The 17466-nt window shown below is 45.0% G+C and overlaps 1 non-coding gene across 1 annotated transcript; it reads left to right on the plus strand.

The window, feature by feature from the left end:
- The first annotated feature begins 3343 nt into the window (after positions 1–3343).
- LOC121145952 lies at positions 3344–3450 on the plus strand. Its single transcript, XR_005882113.1, has one exon. It is a non-coding gene; the product is annotated as a U6 spliceosomal RNA (small nuclear RNA).
- Positions 3451–17466: the final 14016 nt, after the last annotated feature.

Raw genomic sequence — 17466 nt, forward strand, 5'->3', positions numbered from 1 at the left:
TTCTGCTCCATTTTGGTCCCTTCCCAAGAAAGAACATCCATTCATTGCCAAGCCTGTTATTTTAGGATGCTATTCAGAATGCTTTTTTTTTTTTTTTTAATGTCCAGTTTGCCAACCTGGATCTTACCCATTCAGATCTTCTCCTCTTGTATGAGGAATCAGCCAGATGTGGTTGGAATCATAGCTCCTCTGCTCATTAGTTCCATGTCCCGAGGGAAGTTACATTCTGAGGTGTGGCTTTTCCATCTGTAAAATGGGCAGAATGTTGTCAGCAGTTCAGATTGCTGTGAGGACCTACTGAAAGCACTCAGAACCCTTCCTGACAATGAAGGCTTCTTTTTGCTCAACCTCCTCGTGTTTCTCTCCTCTTCCTCCTCATCACCTCATTGTCTTTGCCATGGATCCACTCTAGAAAGTATGTATCTGAGGTGCTCACTCCCTTTGGCATGCACAGTGCCAGGGGGCAGGCTTTGAAATTCACTCCTTTCCTGTTAACATTGACGATGCTAAACAGCCATGGTCACTGTGTTAGTCATGTCTAACTTCTTTGCACCTGTGTTCCTAAAACTCCATTTTTTTTTTCTGGGACTGTGGAAGGAGTCTGTGCTTGGATACTCAAATAATTTTTCAATAGTAAGAGATGACCTTGGCAGGGTCACAGGGAATGTCAGTGTTGTTGATATGCCCAGACATCCTTCTCTCATTTATTCAAGGCTGAATAATCAGTTGGAAGATAATGCAGAACATTCTGCCTATTCCCCTATTTCCCTGTTCCCCTAATCCAAGCCTGTTTTCTGTTCAGGTTAACTCTGAAGAAAGCAAATCAAGAGGCACATCCAGCTTTAAACTCACATTAGTGAGAGTTTTATTGGGGACAAAAAAGCTACACTGACCGTTCAGGTTAGAAGTACAAATACCTCTTTTATATGAGTACGGCCAAGAGCACGGGGAAAACTGGAATTAAGAGATAAGATTATGTTAGTTCAACAAAATTGAAAGGCATGTGTCATTTTCTTCATGAATTTTCCATGAGCTTTTTGAAGACCCCTTGTGAGCGTCTGCTTTCCAACTTGGCCATGCCTGAACATTCTAGATGCAGAAAGAATGTGGTCTTTCTGGTCACTGTGGGACCTGAGACCTCCAAGAATCGCAGTGCTGTGTGGGTTCTGTTACTGGTCTGGAATTTCATCTTACAGATCAGCAAGCCTCTTCTGCCAAGGGCCTGGCTCTCAATGTTTTGGGCTTTGTGGATTAGTGTGTGTGTGGGTGTGTGTGGGTGTGTACCTACACGAGCGTGTTTACCTGTCCTGACTGTGGTTCTCGCATGCGCACATGGGAATGTGTGGTAGTGTGTGCATACCGGTGTACATGTGTTTTAGTGCATGTGTGTGTGTGTCTCCAGACAAAGCAGTCTCCCCTGGATTTCCTCAAATATCAGGAAACGTAGAGGAGGAAGAGCTGAGTTCTTTGCCTTCTCAATGGCGAAAGTATAATCACAGATGTTGCTTTCCCCTAGAGGGGCCCTCCCTGGGGGAAGCAGGGCCAATCACTTTAGGGTGTTTCTAATTATCAACTAATCAAGTTAGGCTCCACAGCAAGTAAACAGAACTCCAGGTTAGCCCTTTAGTGCGTGATTACTCTTTGAATGGCAATCAAAAGGTCTTCTCTGTTTAGCCTTTCTTTGGAAAAGGATGCTTAGTGAGAATGTAATCATTATATATTTTTTGTTCAGAATAGGAGGAGGGGGAATAAAATAAAAGAGAAAACAGGAATTTTCTTTTTAGGCATCTTTGAAAGTGTTTGAATTTCAAAGAAGTCCTGTGTACGGCAATGGTTCAGATAGCAAAGGTTAAGCTGACCACTGGGGTGGTTAGGGACTGGACCCTGTTTGGGGTCTGGCCCGTGGTGTAATATCAAGAGACACCTAGGGTGTTGGACTTAGAACTTGTCATTCAAGCATGCCCTGAAGGAAAATTGGCATGTTTTGTGTGTTTGGTTTTTATTTATCCTTCAGGATTGATTGTCATCTCAGACAAGACAGACATAGAGCGGTGTGAAAGCATTAGTTTGGCCACCAAAACGAGGAACTACTTTGTAAGCTTTACCTCTCGCTTTCCACTGGGGCAGAACAAACACTGAGCTCAGCCGCTTGCCAACAGTCTACCTGTCTGCATCCCATCTTCCCCAAGTGCCAAAATTCCAGGCCAAACCCAAGTAGTCCTGCCAAGACTTGCCACCCCATGGAGGAAGTTACTGGAATCACCCCCGTGAATCATCAGCGTGTTTTAATTTGTCTCCAAAATCCCATCACATACGATGTGTCTCATTGCACACAGATCATTTCCCATGACTCACATGTGAACGTGTCTCCCTTTCCTATGAAAGAATCCAAACTATGTTTGTTTCCCACAAATCCCCACTCCCTGACCCCTATTACAAGTTGCACCGTGTTTTGTCTGCTCGTCTTCTGATTCCAGCTGGGTCATGTTAGTTCTCGCGCCTTTGTGTCTCAGGACAAACATTGGAGAGAGGCAGAAATCAATGCAGCGCTAACCCAAACTTGGTGGTTCCCAGCCAGTGTTGTAAACAATCACCCCCACCCACTTGCTCTCCATGGGAGCATTTTTCTCCTAATGCATATTTTCGTAGTGATTGACCATCAACCATATGGCAAGATCGGCCTGTGGGCAAGCATATCATTAACAGCTTGCAGCTGTAGTTACAATAACTACACATGACTATGACATTGAGCCAGTCGACCAAGATGCATCTGAGTGGCAGAGTGGCCACTGCAAATGACTTCCAGCACAAATGAAGGGTTTAGTGGGGAACACCAGCTTCAGATGAGAGGATTCCATAGGTTCAGACTGAACTATTGCGAGTGATGGTTGGTGGGGAGAGATGAAGGAGAAAAAGATGTGTTGTACACCTGTATCCTGTGGAGGCTCCACTAGGTCTTTACTCAGATGAATTATTTTAAATGTGTTTTTGTTATTGTTGTTGTTGTTGTTGTTAATGAGAAAGAAGCAATTGCCCTTGAAGTGGAATTAATCCTGTGTCTTAAAACACTTAGATAAGGAAGTTACTAAGTCCACTTTGGTCCATGTATTCCTGCCGAATCCTGATGTCACAAGGCAAGCGTGGATGAAATTTGAGAACAGTGTACACAGTGTTAGCTCTTTCACCTAGTATTAGAATCAAGGCAGTCAAGTTTGGAGGGGACCCAGGATTGTTCTGTACAAGTGACTGGGGTGATGAAGACAGGGACACTTTGCCAGCTAAACTGGCTGCCCTGAGATCACAGGGAGGATTCTTGCAAAGCTCTAAAAATATGAATAGGCTAATGCTCACGTTGGAAACACATTTATTAAAATTGGAACGATACAGAGATGACTAGCATGGCCCATGTGCAAGGATGACATGCAAATTCGTGAAGTGTTCCATTTTTTTTATAATAAAAAAATACATGAATAGGCTGTCTGTGCATCTTTCGGTCAATTTCTTTCTCCAATGTTTCCAGGCAGTGTGCCTCAATTGAGAAATGACTGACTGAGAAGAGAGACTGAAGCCAGTGAGCTCACTGTCTTATAAATCAGCAGCACAGGGCTGGGCTGGAACTGTCTGACTGTGGAAAAACCTACTGCTGGGCCGGCGTTGGGAGTCTTTTCCAAAACAGAACCTAAGCCTTACCTTTCCCTCTCCATGGGATAGGGCTGGATTAAAGTTCACGGGGGAGTGAGGAGAGGAAAAAGAAATATGGCTTGCTCATGAAAATGCAAGAGCACCAACTCCAGGTAGTCCATATGTAACATGTCCTGGTTTCGATCTTGGCTTAGGCACAGGATTACAAGTGGGGTCATGAAAAATAGCTAAGAGCTGCCACGGGTAAATCCTGCCTGGTGGTCCCACAGCACTCAATGCTCCAAAGTGAAGCAAAAAAAAATGTTGTTGTCCCAGTGTTAGGGATGAATAAGTGGAGGTGCCAAGGAGGGGCGTTATTTGGCTGAAGATCCTAAAATGGCTACACAGACCAGAGAGCTAGCAAGGTCTCATGCCTGTGGAGTCTATCACTAAATTCTATGCTCCCAATCCTATGCCATCGGACTCTCTTTAGGGACTCACTGACCCCCCAGCTGATGACCTCTGAGCTGGACAGAAAAGCAATTAGGCAGTTCTGATGCTGCCCAGCCACCCCAGGCCTCTGATATCCAGCCTCTGGGACTGTACTTCTGATGCTGAGTCATTCCATACCTGTGTGGTCCTGGGCTCTGGTAGAGGCTTGGCTTTTTGTCCTTCCATGTCTTTCTGCCAAATGCTGAATAGTAGCTTTAAATTAGAAGGCACGACACTTAAGAGTAGGCAGGCAGGTTTCCCATAACAACTGTAGGTCTGCCCAGTTGCAATAGTGTCCAATCCCACGGAGATGTGATATAAGCTAACCGGACCCCTGCACGAGGCCTGAAATTGTGCTGCCAAGGGAAACCTTAACTGAATCTCCTGAGCTGCCTGTGATGCGATCTGATGTGGACTCAGCACTCAGAACTGCCTCGCAGGCCTGGTGCTGTCTTCTGTGAGTTCACAGAGCTGGTACGGGCAGCTGATCAGGGATTGGCTGATTGCCAAGCTGTGAGGGGTCCACAAGGCAGTGGGAGATGAGATGCTTGTGTTGGAGCCCAGACTTATCATTGAGGCCAGCCATGGCCAGCCAGCTCGACACAAGCAAAGTCATGGTGGCAGCCTCCAACTCTGATGGGAAATTGGTTGTCCTGTGCCCTGATGTTGGGTGTTCTCTTTACATCCCACAGATCTGTGGGAATCAGAGGAAAGGGTCCTTCATCAACAGACAGGCTGGGAAAAGCTCTTGGACCTTGTGACCTGGATGAGCTCCTGGAGAGGTGAAAAAGGATTTCTGTAGACAATCAGCCTTCTGATCATACAGAGTGTGAAAACACAGGTAGGGTGCAAAGTCATGCTGGGTATTCCCGGCCACCCCATGCATCTGCTACTCCTGCGGTCAGTAACCAGGCATATGCCTTTGCTCTCGGATGACTGTGGATCAAAGTCGGTTACAGGCCTTCCCCTTCCATTCCTTGCCTTGCCACCATGTCCTCCCTTTGCCCAGGGAACTGTCAAGGGCCTTGCCCTCATAGACAGTCGAGGGAGTCCTGGGGAAATAGCCGGACTGGATAGGAGCCTCATGCTCAGGTAAAAAGGAAAGAGAGTGGCTGACTTGGATAGAACAAGTTCATTCCATAATAGCCTGGATCTCATGAGAATTCTTTTTCCTCCCTGAGTCTTTCTGAGGTAACTACTGGCATAGATACAAGGGAGTTAGCAAGCAAATGCATGACTTCTTAGAGACAGACACAGGGCTGTGGCTCAGGAGGTGGAAGATGATGAGAATCAGGCCTTGGACCCGAAGGTACAGAGGTACAGAGATACCTCATCCAGAAAGAGTCCCAGAAGTGAGAGCATAAGGTCTTGACCTTGAGGGTCACAGGGTTTTGTAGGCTGAATGGAAACCTACGAGTGTTTTGATTGGAAATTGGTTCAAATGGAGGTGCAACAGCCAGCTAACCCACTGCGGTGTGAGGTCTTTTCCTCACTGATGCTTATTTTAATTTGGCTACTTCAATAACTAGACATGAATACAGGTGGGCAATTTTTTTTAAAAAAGTGTATGGACAAGGACATTAAAAGATAAGTTCATTTTGGCACCAGAGTTGTTGAAATTCATGCATAGTGTTTTTTTTTGGTCATAATATGCCTTGTCTTTGTGACCTCTGCCATAGTCATCCTCCATGTCTAGATTTCTCTGTATTTCCCACAGATTTTCCATATAGCCTATTTTATTGTCAGTTCACCTACTCTGCTGAATAAGATATCTTAGATGTATTTTCTTCCAAAATGAAAACCCAGTGACTTTTCTGCTTTTAAGCTTTGTGTTGGAACCCCTTCAAGTAGTTCTTGCTAGCAGAGACCACAGCCCACCAAGCCCTCAGCAGCAGCTGAGGCCTGTAGCAGCTGGCCTTGCCAGTCTCCTCTTTGCCCATGGGCCACCACCCCAATGCACTGGATTGTTTAGAAGCCAATAGCAGACATCACATCATTTCATGCCTGTTTTGGGACATATTTTCATAAGGATCCTTTAAAACTGGGTAATTACCACACACCTAAAAAATAACAATCCCCTCATAGGATCACATTTCCTACCATTTGAACATTTTCCCCTGTTGGCCTATAAAGCTGTAGGCACCAATAAACAGGGCATCCCTACACAGTGTTTGGTTGTGCCTCTCAAGTTTATGGCCCCCTGGGTCATCCTCTGTTTCCCACTGGCACTTTGGTCATTGAAGAAGCTGGGTTACCCAGGCTGGGGAGTGGACCCCACTCTGGACTTTTTAGGCTCTGTGGAGATAGTACACTGAGACCATGATGGCAGTGGATGGTTGCAGATGCAATGAGGCCATGGCAGTCAATGGTTGCAGACCCATTGAGGTCAAGACCAATAGGAAATTTGGGACAGACACTGAGGCTGGTGATAGCTGAGCCCACCAATTATTCATTCCCATGATAAATTCTTGTCACAAAAGTTGAGCTGAACTAGATGGAATCTTCAACAATAGCGATTACTTTATAGAAACTATAAGGGGCAGAAGGAATAAAGACTTCATGACAACCTCACTGCCCTTTCTCATCGTAATAAAGTCAACTTTTCCTTAAGGTTTATTGGTTACCCTGGTAACAGGAAGCCTGAGGCTTAGGCAGTATTTATCGCTTGCTAGATAGACTAAGATTGCTATGCTTTTTTTTTTTAATGGATTTAATCTACTTCCCAAAGATCCCTTATTGTTCCATTAAAATGTTGTCATGCTTTTGCTTTCAGTCTTCCTCCTCCACTCCACCTATAAGCTCTTCCCATTTTTACAAAAATGTTTTTTTGTATTTATTTGAAAGGCAGGCAGAGACCTTTCATCTACTACTTCAGTCCCCAAATGCTCACAACAGCCAGATCTGGGCCATGCTGATGCTTGAGCCCAGAATCCAACCCAGAGTTCCCACAAGGTTACGAGGGACCTGACTCCTTGAGTCACCATCACCTGCTGCATCTCAGGGTACACAGCAGTAGAAAGAGCTGATCAGAAGCAGAACATCTTGGGCTCAAACAGGCAACCTGTGGTGGGATACTGTAACTTAATCACTCTGCCCAATGTCTACCCCCTTTCCATTATCCCATATATTGAAAAGCCAAATGTCAATCTTTTAAGAACTTATAAAAAAGGAATAATGGACCTGCAAAAACTAAATAATTCCTTCTTAATTACACAAATATGAGTGATCAGACTAACAATTACCATTGAGTTTTTTTCCGGTTACACTTGTTTGTTTGTTCCTAATGCTGCATAACAGAGTAATCCAATAAATTGCAACCCAGGGTTGCTAGGTGGGTTGCAATGGCTACAAACTTTGATTGCAACATGTAATAAGAAACAGGAGATGTGCAGAGGGGAGATGGAAACATTCCAAGTTGGAAAAACCCAGGGCTGCACACAAATACAAACATCTCCTGGGAACGTAACCTTGATGAAGTTACTAAAGGCAAGCACATGCATCCCTTCTTTTGGAAACCCAGGCTTCCTTTGGACTCCCTGCCTCGACACTCTCCTGAGTCTTCTCCCACCTCCTGGCACTTGCAGAAGTCTTTTTCCTGGACCCTTCTCCTCTTGTTGACTGTTAAAGATTGGAGCATCTCAAGGCTTGATCCACTGCCCTCCTCTCCTTCACATGCTGCACCTCCCTCTGTCCATGCTTATGGTTTTAATTATCAGCTACATGCTGATGACTCTGAAATTTATATCTGCAGCTTAGACACTGCTCTGCGCTCCCCATCGTAAATCCAGCTGCCTGCTCGACATCTCGACTTGGCCATCTCACAACACTTCAAACCCTGAATGTCCAACATCTGAACTCATACCTTCTGTCTTGCCCCCACTCCTCTCCCAGCGCCCCCTCTAGTAAACAGCACTGCCATCCAAACTTGAGCAAGTCAGATCTTTGGCAGCCAGCCTTGACCCTGCCCTCAACCTCTGGGCCATGTCTGTGGAATTAGTGAGCGTGGTTGAGTCTCATCCCCAAGTCCATTCACACTGCCCCATCTTCACAACTGCCACCATTGTGGCATCCTGATCACCTCTGGAAACCACCGCCCCCTCCGCCTTTTCTCCCCATGTCTGTTCTGTGTCCAACCACCTGCAGACAGGGTTTCGCTTGAAAAGCACACGAAGATGTTGGTGACTTGGTTGCCTTCCCTGAGTCATTAGGAGAAAATCTCAACTTTTTGGTGTGGCTGGCAAGACCCTATGTTACAGGGCCCCCACCTCCCTACCACTCTAATCTCCCAGTCCATTTTCCCTTCTTCTCTAGATTTTAGTCATCACCAGATTGGGCCTCAGGACCCTTGCATATGCTGCATTAGTAGGATGATTCTCCTTTCTTCCTTTTTTCTTTGAACTATTTGATTCCTATGCATCTTTCTGAAAGTCTCCTTGGAGTGCCTGTAGCTCTTCCTAAGGCCACATTCACACTGCTTTGCCTTTGCAATGGAAACATCCGGGAAACCTATTCAAGTGACTTGCATGGTGGCCAGAGTCAGGGCGGGTGAAAGCACACATTTGGATAGTCTCACTTTAAGATCAGTACCATCTCTGGTCATGTGTTAGTGTCCATGTTAAGTGTAGGTCCCTAGATAATGTGTGAAAACTAGAGTGATTTAAGAGAAAAGCAATAAGCTCATTAAAAGGAAGGGGCATAGGACCTTTGAGGACGGGTTATGGGAGACTGTTCAGTCTAGAATGGCAGATGAACGAGGGAAATGAGGGAAAAAGAAAGTGTTCAAGCTGAGGGGGTATTTATGAAAATGGATATGACTTAGAAGCACTTTTGCGTGATGGTCAGGGGTACAAAGGATTAGGTCCCATTGCTTCTTTGTAGAGGTAAGAAACCGTGGAGCTAGAGTTTCATCTGATGGAAGAAAACAGGATGAGAGATTTAGATAAGTGTCACCTTAGCTTCTAAAGTAGATTTTCACAGAAATTGGTGAAAACAGGCTTCATCGCTGTGTAGCTTACCCGTGGAGGTCAGGGTTAATCTATTGCCAGCAGGGAGCTGAGCTTGCTGAGGTTGTTTTTGAATGAATGAATGAGTGAATGAGTGAATGTGAAAGTGAGACTTGCCATCTGTCCCAGGTTTGCTCACACTGCCAACCTGCCTGGCGTGAATGGAGAAACCTTGAGCGAGGGGCATGTCCCCAAGGGCCCCCTCAGTTGATCACACTCAGTTAGCCTTATCTGGCTCCCAGGTGTTTCCATTTATCTCTGATAAACTGTCAGCCTAGAGTGGGAGTCAGCCTTGGGGTGGGAGGTGGGAGAAGAAGTGGAGGGGAGGAAAATACCCCAGATGTTTTCCAAGAAGCCCAGAGAAAGTTACTCCTTAGTACTCATGGATTGCATCATCTGCCTGCAGATGCTCCATGCAAGACCAGTTCCAGGTTCCCTCTTTGCTCTTAAAGTAAGCTGTTTATTGCAAAAATCCGAGGCACTAACCCACCCATCTCTAGGGATGCTTGCTTTTGCATATGGATGAAACTTGACGTAGCGGGGGAAGGGGCTAAAGAACATCTTCAACTTTTCTCTCTGGGTTTCTTCCTGTTTAACTCCTCCTGCAAGCTCTTGGTATTGGAGACCAGGAGATGCAGTCATAGTGATGTGGTCCAGTGAATTCCTGCAGGTTCCATAGAAAAATCTAGTCACCATGGCAACGCTGCGAGGGCTATGTACAAACCTATGTTGCAGCTGGGAATTCGCCCCAAGACTGTCATGTTTCCCAACCTCACAAAACTACCAAGTAGCAAAAATGACTTGAAACCTGAGAAAGCTGTGGCCTCAAATAATAATAGGGACATTCTGAGAGGTGGGTGTGTGCCTGTTACTTGTTAGATCCATTTTACAGATAAAGAACCAAAAACTGGCTTTAGAGCTTGCAATTGAAGCATGACACTGTTTCCAATTCCCATCCCCACTGTACGTGGGGTTTGGCTGCAATCACATCTTACTCAAAACCAGCTCATGGAAGCTTTCAATACTCACAGTGGAAATCTCTCTTCCATACCTTGTCTTATCTTTCCATTCACTTCTGCCCAAGCAGCTTCAGACTGTAGCCTTTGTAGGCAAAGTCGTTGCCTACATGCAGGTGGCAAGTTTGCGGTTCTGGTTCAAGCCTCTCCCTGGTAGTTGGATGTTCCAGAAAAGACACTCTGTTCTGCGGATGTCTCTCTGGCACAGACTCTGATGGGCAGGGGAGGGCCAGGGTGGATGAGGCTCAAGGTAGACTCAAAGCTGTCTCACGACTGTTTACGTGCGCATGTCCTTCCAGGACTGTGTGCTTTGGTGAATGCCCTGCCAAAAGCTCCCGCTGCCCATGTCAACTGTGGGGCCGACCCACCTCTGGCTTTTCTTCCCCACCCCAGGGTAGGATGCCGTGACTCCTGACTGTTTTGGCCATGCCCAGTGCTTTCCTGGCAGGGTGAGTGATCAACTCAGAGACATGTTCTTGCCTTCTGGAGTGGCCTTCCAGTTTTTCCAGGCTCCATTCTGTAAATCATTTCATCTGTACAAATGCTGGGCTGTGAGCACAGAGCAGCTCAAAGATGAGAATGACTTGAAACCCCATTGAACGGTTTATCATCCTTTCAACAGATTGCGATAGCTGGCGTCTGGAAAGAAACATGTTCTCGCGTGTATGCCAATGGACAGGTGGTTCCAGGGCCTGCAGGAAGCAGCGTGTGCATCTGCTCCAGGAGACTTTGGGAAAAGCGTGTGCACTGCTGACTGAGTCACCTCAAAACATCCCGAGGGCCCGGATTCTTGTGAGGGCTTGGAGCATGCTGTTGGGGCAGGTAAAGTGAACATTTGGAAAGACATGAGGGTTTTTTTTTATTTCTGCCATCCCCATGACATGGCAATCTTGCCCACTTTCCACACAGGTTACAGTTAGCCAAGTCACTGTTGACTTGGATGCTGGATGTAGTTGGTGCTCGTTTTGCCTCAATGCAATGAAGAGAGTGAATTGGCTGCAGGAAGCCTGTGACAGAGAGGAGACAATGGCCATGAACTGGTCTACTCACCGTTGATGAGGGCCTGTTCTAATGTCCCATCCCTGTGTCACCTGAGGATGCGGTAGTTGCCCATGGGCAGTGACCACACCTCTGCATGGAACAGTGGGCTATTTTTTTTTTCTTTTATTTGGGGAGGAAGGGAGAGAGAGAGTAAACTTCCTACCACTGGTCACTTTTCAAGTTTCTGCGATGCCTGGAGTTAGACCTGGGCACCAGGAACCTAGGCACCAGGAACTAAATTCGGGTCTCTCATCCAGGTGACAGGGACCCAAGTACTTGAGTCATTGTTGTTGTCTCACAGGGTCTGCATGAGCAGGGAGCTGGGCTGGTGCTAGAATCCAGGTCCTCCATGTTAGTGCAGGTGTCCGACCTGGCAGCTTTAATGGCAAGGCCTGCTGCTTGCCCCTTCCCCCACCCTCCTCACTGGAAATGGAACATTCTTAACCATTGAGTGTCAGAATTATCTTGCTGATTTTAGGGGGGAAGGCAGAGACACCTACCCTTTGTACTTAGAACAGACTTTATTTTCAAGGGTTTGATCACAAATGATTTAGTGTGCTCCACTGAGTTTGTAAATTTAACAAAATTTACCAAAAATTCATTTATTCTCTCTCCTTTTCCTTCTTTCTTCCTTCCTCCTTCCTTTCTTCCCTCCCCCCCCCCCCACTTTACTTTCCTCCTTTTCTTTCTTTCCAAGATGAGAAGATCTTTCATCAAACTCTACCCTGGAAATGGAGTTTTACAAATTAGATTAGTGAAAGGCCTACCACAAAGTAGTATAAATGGGTTAGCATGGGAGGGACAGAGAACTAAAACCTCCGACCAGCTGAGCATGTTTTAAAATGTCATTTTGTCTGAGTCTCGCAGCACTATCTTTCCTGCAGGCAACAAGCTTAGAGGCAGGAGTAAGCTTTGTGGAAGTCCTAAACCTGTGGTCAAACCCGCCACGTTCAAGTTCTGAAACCAACACTCCTGCCCATCCCGGCCTGCTGCACTTGGTGTCAAAGTGAAATCCTAGAGGACTTCCTAGTCTCCCTCTGAGTGCCCCCTACAGAGGAGGCGAGGCCAATTGGATCTTGAATCAGGCTGCCTGCCCTAACACTCCGCTCTTTCCCCTCCCAGTGGCTTGGAGACAAATGACAGACATTCTTCCGACTTCAGTTCCCTAGTTTGATATTACTCACAGCTTTGTGAGCACTAAATGGAGTGTGCTTCTCATTGCCTCCACCCCCCAAAACACAAAAGTTCAATATATTATATGTTTTTTACTATTCTATTTGGCATTTCATTAAGCTTAGTTATTAATTGATTTAGTATGAAGCCATCCAGTATCTCAACTAAATCCTGGCTATCCCATTCCCCATCCAGCTCCCTGCCAATATGCCTGGGAAGGCATCCCAAGTGCTTAGACTCTTGGCATCCATATGGGAGGACTGAGTGGAGCTTCAGGCTCCTGGCTTTGGCCTGGTACAGCCCTGGCTGTGGTGGTGACTTGGAGAATACACCAGTGGATGGAAGGCTTCTCTGTCCTCTCTCGTTTAAATAAGCAACTAAATCTTAGAAGAAGCCACCCAGACTAAAACACGAATGTTCTTATGGGAGACAAAAACAGATACTTGAGAGTTCCATTAGATTCACTGAAGAAACTGCGTAACCCTAGAGATGTGATAAAAGAGCCTCCCATGTTTGGTTTCTAACCAAATTAGAAATTCAGAATGAAGGTGCAAGGTGAGACCCGAGGTGATGTTCATGAAGACCCACTCAACACCAGCTCTCTGCAGCCAACAGGAACCTGGGAGAAGGACCTGACCAAGGCAATGTCTCCTTGTTACAGCTAAGTCCATCACTGCCATTCCCACTAGCATATTTCATAAAGTAAGAATTTAAAAAATAACTCAGTTCTGTTCAAAGTTTGGGGTCATATAGCCTCGAAAGTGAACTCTGATCCCTACACGTTGTGTACATGTGCTGAAATACCACTCGGGCCTCAACAGCAGGAACAACTATTCTTTGTCAGAGTTAAAAAATGAGCTATGAAATACTGTTCTAAGCCAGAAAAAACAAGTTCTTCCTTCTTGCGAGAGGATTTGAAAATACACACAAACATACATTTATACGGTTTAGAAAAATAACTGTTTCTTACTAATTATTTGATTTACATGAACAGTTGGAGTTTTCCGTTATGCGAAGGATCTAAACGCTTTTGCCAAGAGCAATGAAAATAACGGGAAGGCAGAAAAAGCCAACACAACAGCCCCTTTGTATCAATGCCACTAATTGGTGCACAACAAAAACCTGCACGGGTTTTCTTCAAATCAATGGGAATCAAGCCTATGGAGAGAATCTGTTTTGGGTCTGTCACAGTAGGACCTTTCCCAGACAACTCAGACAATGCAAAATTTCTTTTAAACATAGAAACCTATTTTTTCCTTCTAGATTTTTCCTGAAGAGGATAACTTCGGACAATGCTCTGCTTCTTAGGTCAGCCTTTTTTTTTTTTTAATTAAATATTTTGTCTCGAGTGGTGATTTCATTGATCCCTCCACATTTGGAACATGGGTGGGATTCATGAAAAATAAAGGTTAGCCCTGTGCTCCATCTCCACTGGGTCATGTTGTCTTATTTTGTTCATTTTCCCTCAAATTAAGATTTCTGCATATACCCCTCACCCCCTCTTCCCCTCACCCCCACCTCCCACCCCATGTCTGTGTTTGGCTGGCAGGTTTATGGCTGGCCACATAGTGCCCTGGCTGGTGTTCTGGTTGACTGCCTGTTTATACAGGTTGTTAATCAGATCAGGGAGGGGCAGCGGACATGGAGACTGTCTGTGGACTGGAGCCGTCCTGTTTGCTGTCGTGTGGAGGCTCTGCACTTTGTTACTACAAATTACATAATGACATGTTACATTTCAAAGTGTATTTTTACTTCAGGGAAAATTAAACCAATAAACAAACAACCCTGGTTGGGGGAAAAAAAAAAGACAAAGAAAAAAAAAATTAAGATCCCTGGTTTCCACATCTTCCTCTTTGGAAAGGTTCTAATTAAATTGTAGCTATAAACAAATCTTTGTTTTATTGAAAAGAGAACCCATCACATATAAAAGCTATTTTTAAAAATTAGGATGTGAACACTTGTCGGACAAGGGTCTGGTCCACGTTATGTGTTTTATGATCTGGACGCCAGGAAGAGGCAAGCTTGTGTGGTGATGGTAGATTTTTCAGTTTTTGGATTGCTAATCCCTCTCCAAGACTGCTGCGTGGCTTGCTCAAACAGGGGCCGTGAACGCTGTAATGATCCCGGTGTCTCCAGGTATAGTGTCAACATCGGCGTTGCCAAACCAGTAAGCTGTTGTGGATTCTGGCTTGTCATTGGCACAGAAAATCGGGGTCTCTTTTGCCGAACTCTCCGAATCTTGGCAACTTTGTTGCAACCACAACCAGCTTTGCAAACTAACTGCCAGGCTTTCTGTGGCACACCTATGGATTCAACACTAATTCTTTTCTTTGAGCTGTTGAAATAAAGCCTGTGTTTAGGATCCAGAGTGGTGGTGATGATCCCGCCGGCGGGTGCTGATCACGCCCATGTATTTATTACCCAGGTATGAAAGCAGGTTCTCGTCCAAACTATTTTTTTTTTTTGTAGCTCAGACAGTGTGCTCTTGGGAGGAGGATTGAGGATGTGGACATACACAAAACACCTTTTTAAATGAATTACTTGATCAGCCCAATCCTGCCTCAGGTTGGCTGTCACCAGAACCAGTTGGCCTGGAATGCGCTGCGTTTGTTCAGGTATTTGGCTGTTAGAAGAAAGAGCAGCAGCACTGGAAATGGTGCCATGACAGACTGCCTAGATCAGATTTTGAAAACATCCCATGATGCTCACGTTTCTTTGGCGGCAACCTAACAACATGACTCAAGACCATTCATTAGTAGAACCCGCAAGATGAGACTCCTGATGGTTTCTTTCTCAATGCATGATGTTTATAAGCTCCATCCCCACCCAAATCTTGGGAATAAATAGTGGTGTTTTGCACCTCGCAGTTAAAATTTCAGGACTTTACCTGAGGAATTTCAGGTCTAAGTCTGGAGGAAGAAAGGGTAGCAAAATCAAGGGTCAATACTTAGGGTAGAATTTTGCAAATGAAAAAGAACACTGTATGAGATCATGAGGTTTGCTAGCAATAGCTGTGCACACGTGTAAGAACACCTCTGTTTTATTTTATGGCAACTAATACTTTCCCTATCTCCTCTTGGCTTCTTGGCAGTTCTGTTTGAGTAACTAATTTCAATGATTACCTATGATGGTACTCAGCCCTGACTCAAATTGACCAGCCGCTTTCCAAGGGGTTTTATTTTCAGCTCCAGGCATCTGACTTTAAAAAATGCTGTCTGAGACATTTAGCTGGGGCTTGACCTTGACTTCAGAGGGAGCAGAAAAGACCACCAGACTTTCTCACTTTTGATTGAACTTGCATTCAATGTGACCCAACAAAGAACAATCCAGAGTCAGATACTCAAGGTTTTGATTCTACACATGAACACACAAAAGAGAAAGACCATTCCAATCCAAGGTTTAGTCTCAAAATTTCCTAATACATGCAGATATCTCCATGAATAAAAACAGCTTTTCATCCTAGTTTTATGCTTAAGCAGTGTTTCCAATAACAGCCTGGGTGGGGAACGGCACTTCACAGCCTGTTGAATGAGCAAGTAAAAATGGACCACGTGAGAAGGAGACCTTTCCTCAGGTTCTCTCTGATGAGCCTTCTGGTTTACCCAGCTCGACAGCTTCTCTCCTCTGTCCATCCTGCCACTCGTGTCATGGTTTGTGTCAAGTCCACCGTCAGCCCTGCAGTTCCTCTACAAATCCAGGCAGGGAGAGAGAGAGAGAGAGAGAGAGAGAGAGAGAGGCTTAAGGAAGAAGGAAGGGTAAAAGTTCAGGTCTCAGATGGCCATGCAGACTTAGAAAACAGAGAGAGAGAGAGAGAGAAGAGTAGTGTGGCAGTTCTTCAACTTTGAATTTAATTCTTAAGCTATATTGACATTCGCATCAGTCATGCCCATCTATCTAGCCACATCTACCCATTCTTCATCCTTCTTTCTCTTCTTTCCTTACTTGGTTCCCTTCCACCCCTCTTTTTCAAAAATTATGCTGTTACTAATGCACTCATGCATAAATGTAAACAATTAGACCTGAAAAACTCTTTTTACTGTCTTGTAGAGGAGTGGACATTCTCTTGCTTGCTTGATGCTAACTCTCAGAAGATACATGTCTTTATCGTGACAGATCAGAGAAAACCTCTTTGGAAAGATTGCTTTTGAATGGGGCTTGAGGACATGAAGGTCCAATTTTCAGAAACACACAGCTTTCTGGTGATGGACTTGAGAGTTCATTTCCAGGGAGGTCCATTTTTATGGACCTACAAACTGGTTTAAATGCCGCTTTAAATTTTAAATCTTGCACACACATATATAAAACTCATTTATGTGCTTTTACACGTGTTTAAAATTTTAAGACACACATATATAGAGAGAGAGCTGGAGAGCCGGTGAGCACTTGTGCACTATAATAGCATGGAACCTGGAAAATTCTAGTTTAGTCGAAAGCCTTGCTGACCAATCAAGTCACATTGTGTAGAACTTCTGAGCCACTAACGTGAGGGCAGCATCTAAATGTGCCCTTGAGAACATTCCAGATTTAACTGGCACATCCATGGGTTACCCCTTTGACATTTCTTCTCTTTTTTTTTTTTTTTTAAAGTGAAGCTTGTTGGGAAAATGCTGGTTTAAATGGGCATTATTAAGTCTTTATCAGTTCTGAGCCATTTCGGCCTTTTGCATCCAGAAATTTCTCAATCTGACAGAATAAGAAATGCATTTACATGGCCTAAGCTCTTAAATTGTCCCTTTCAATTAATGCCTCCTCGAGGAGCAGTCTGGAAACCATTACTCAGTAAGTCTTCAGGATAATTGCTTGCAGCTGAGTATCCAGCCCTGGGTAACATAAGAATAAAAGAAAACTCAGTTAGTAACAAGTGCAATTGATTCCATTCAGAATTCCCTTGGTGTTTTGCCATGTTTGGCCTGCATAAGAGGAAACACGAGGGTTTAGCCACCCCTCTCCCCCTTTCAGGGCCAGGAAATGAATTGGCAGACACAGGATAGTTTGTGTGGTGTGCAACGTCCCTTCTCAGCTGGTCCTTGTTAAAAATGAGACGGTGGGGCTCCTGCTTGCTCCTGCACCAGCTACGGTTTTTTCCCTGCTTTTGAGGGGGCTTTTCTGGTCATAGATAA

The sequence above is a fragment of the Ochotona curzoniae genome, unplaced genomic scaffold (assembly GCF_017591425.1).
Source record: "Ochotona curzoniae isolate NIBS_2020 unplaced genomic scaffold, NIBS_Ocur_1.0 scaffold_3835, whole genome shotgun sequence".
NCBI lineage: Eukaryota > Metazoa > Chordata > Mammalia > Lagomorpha > Ochotonidae > Ochotona > Ochotona curzoniae.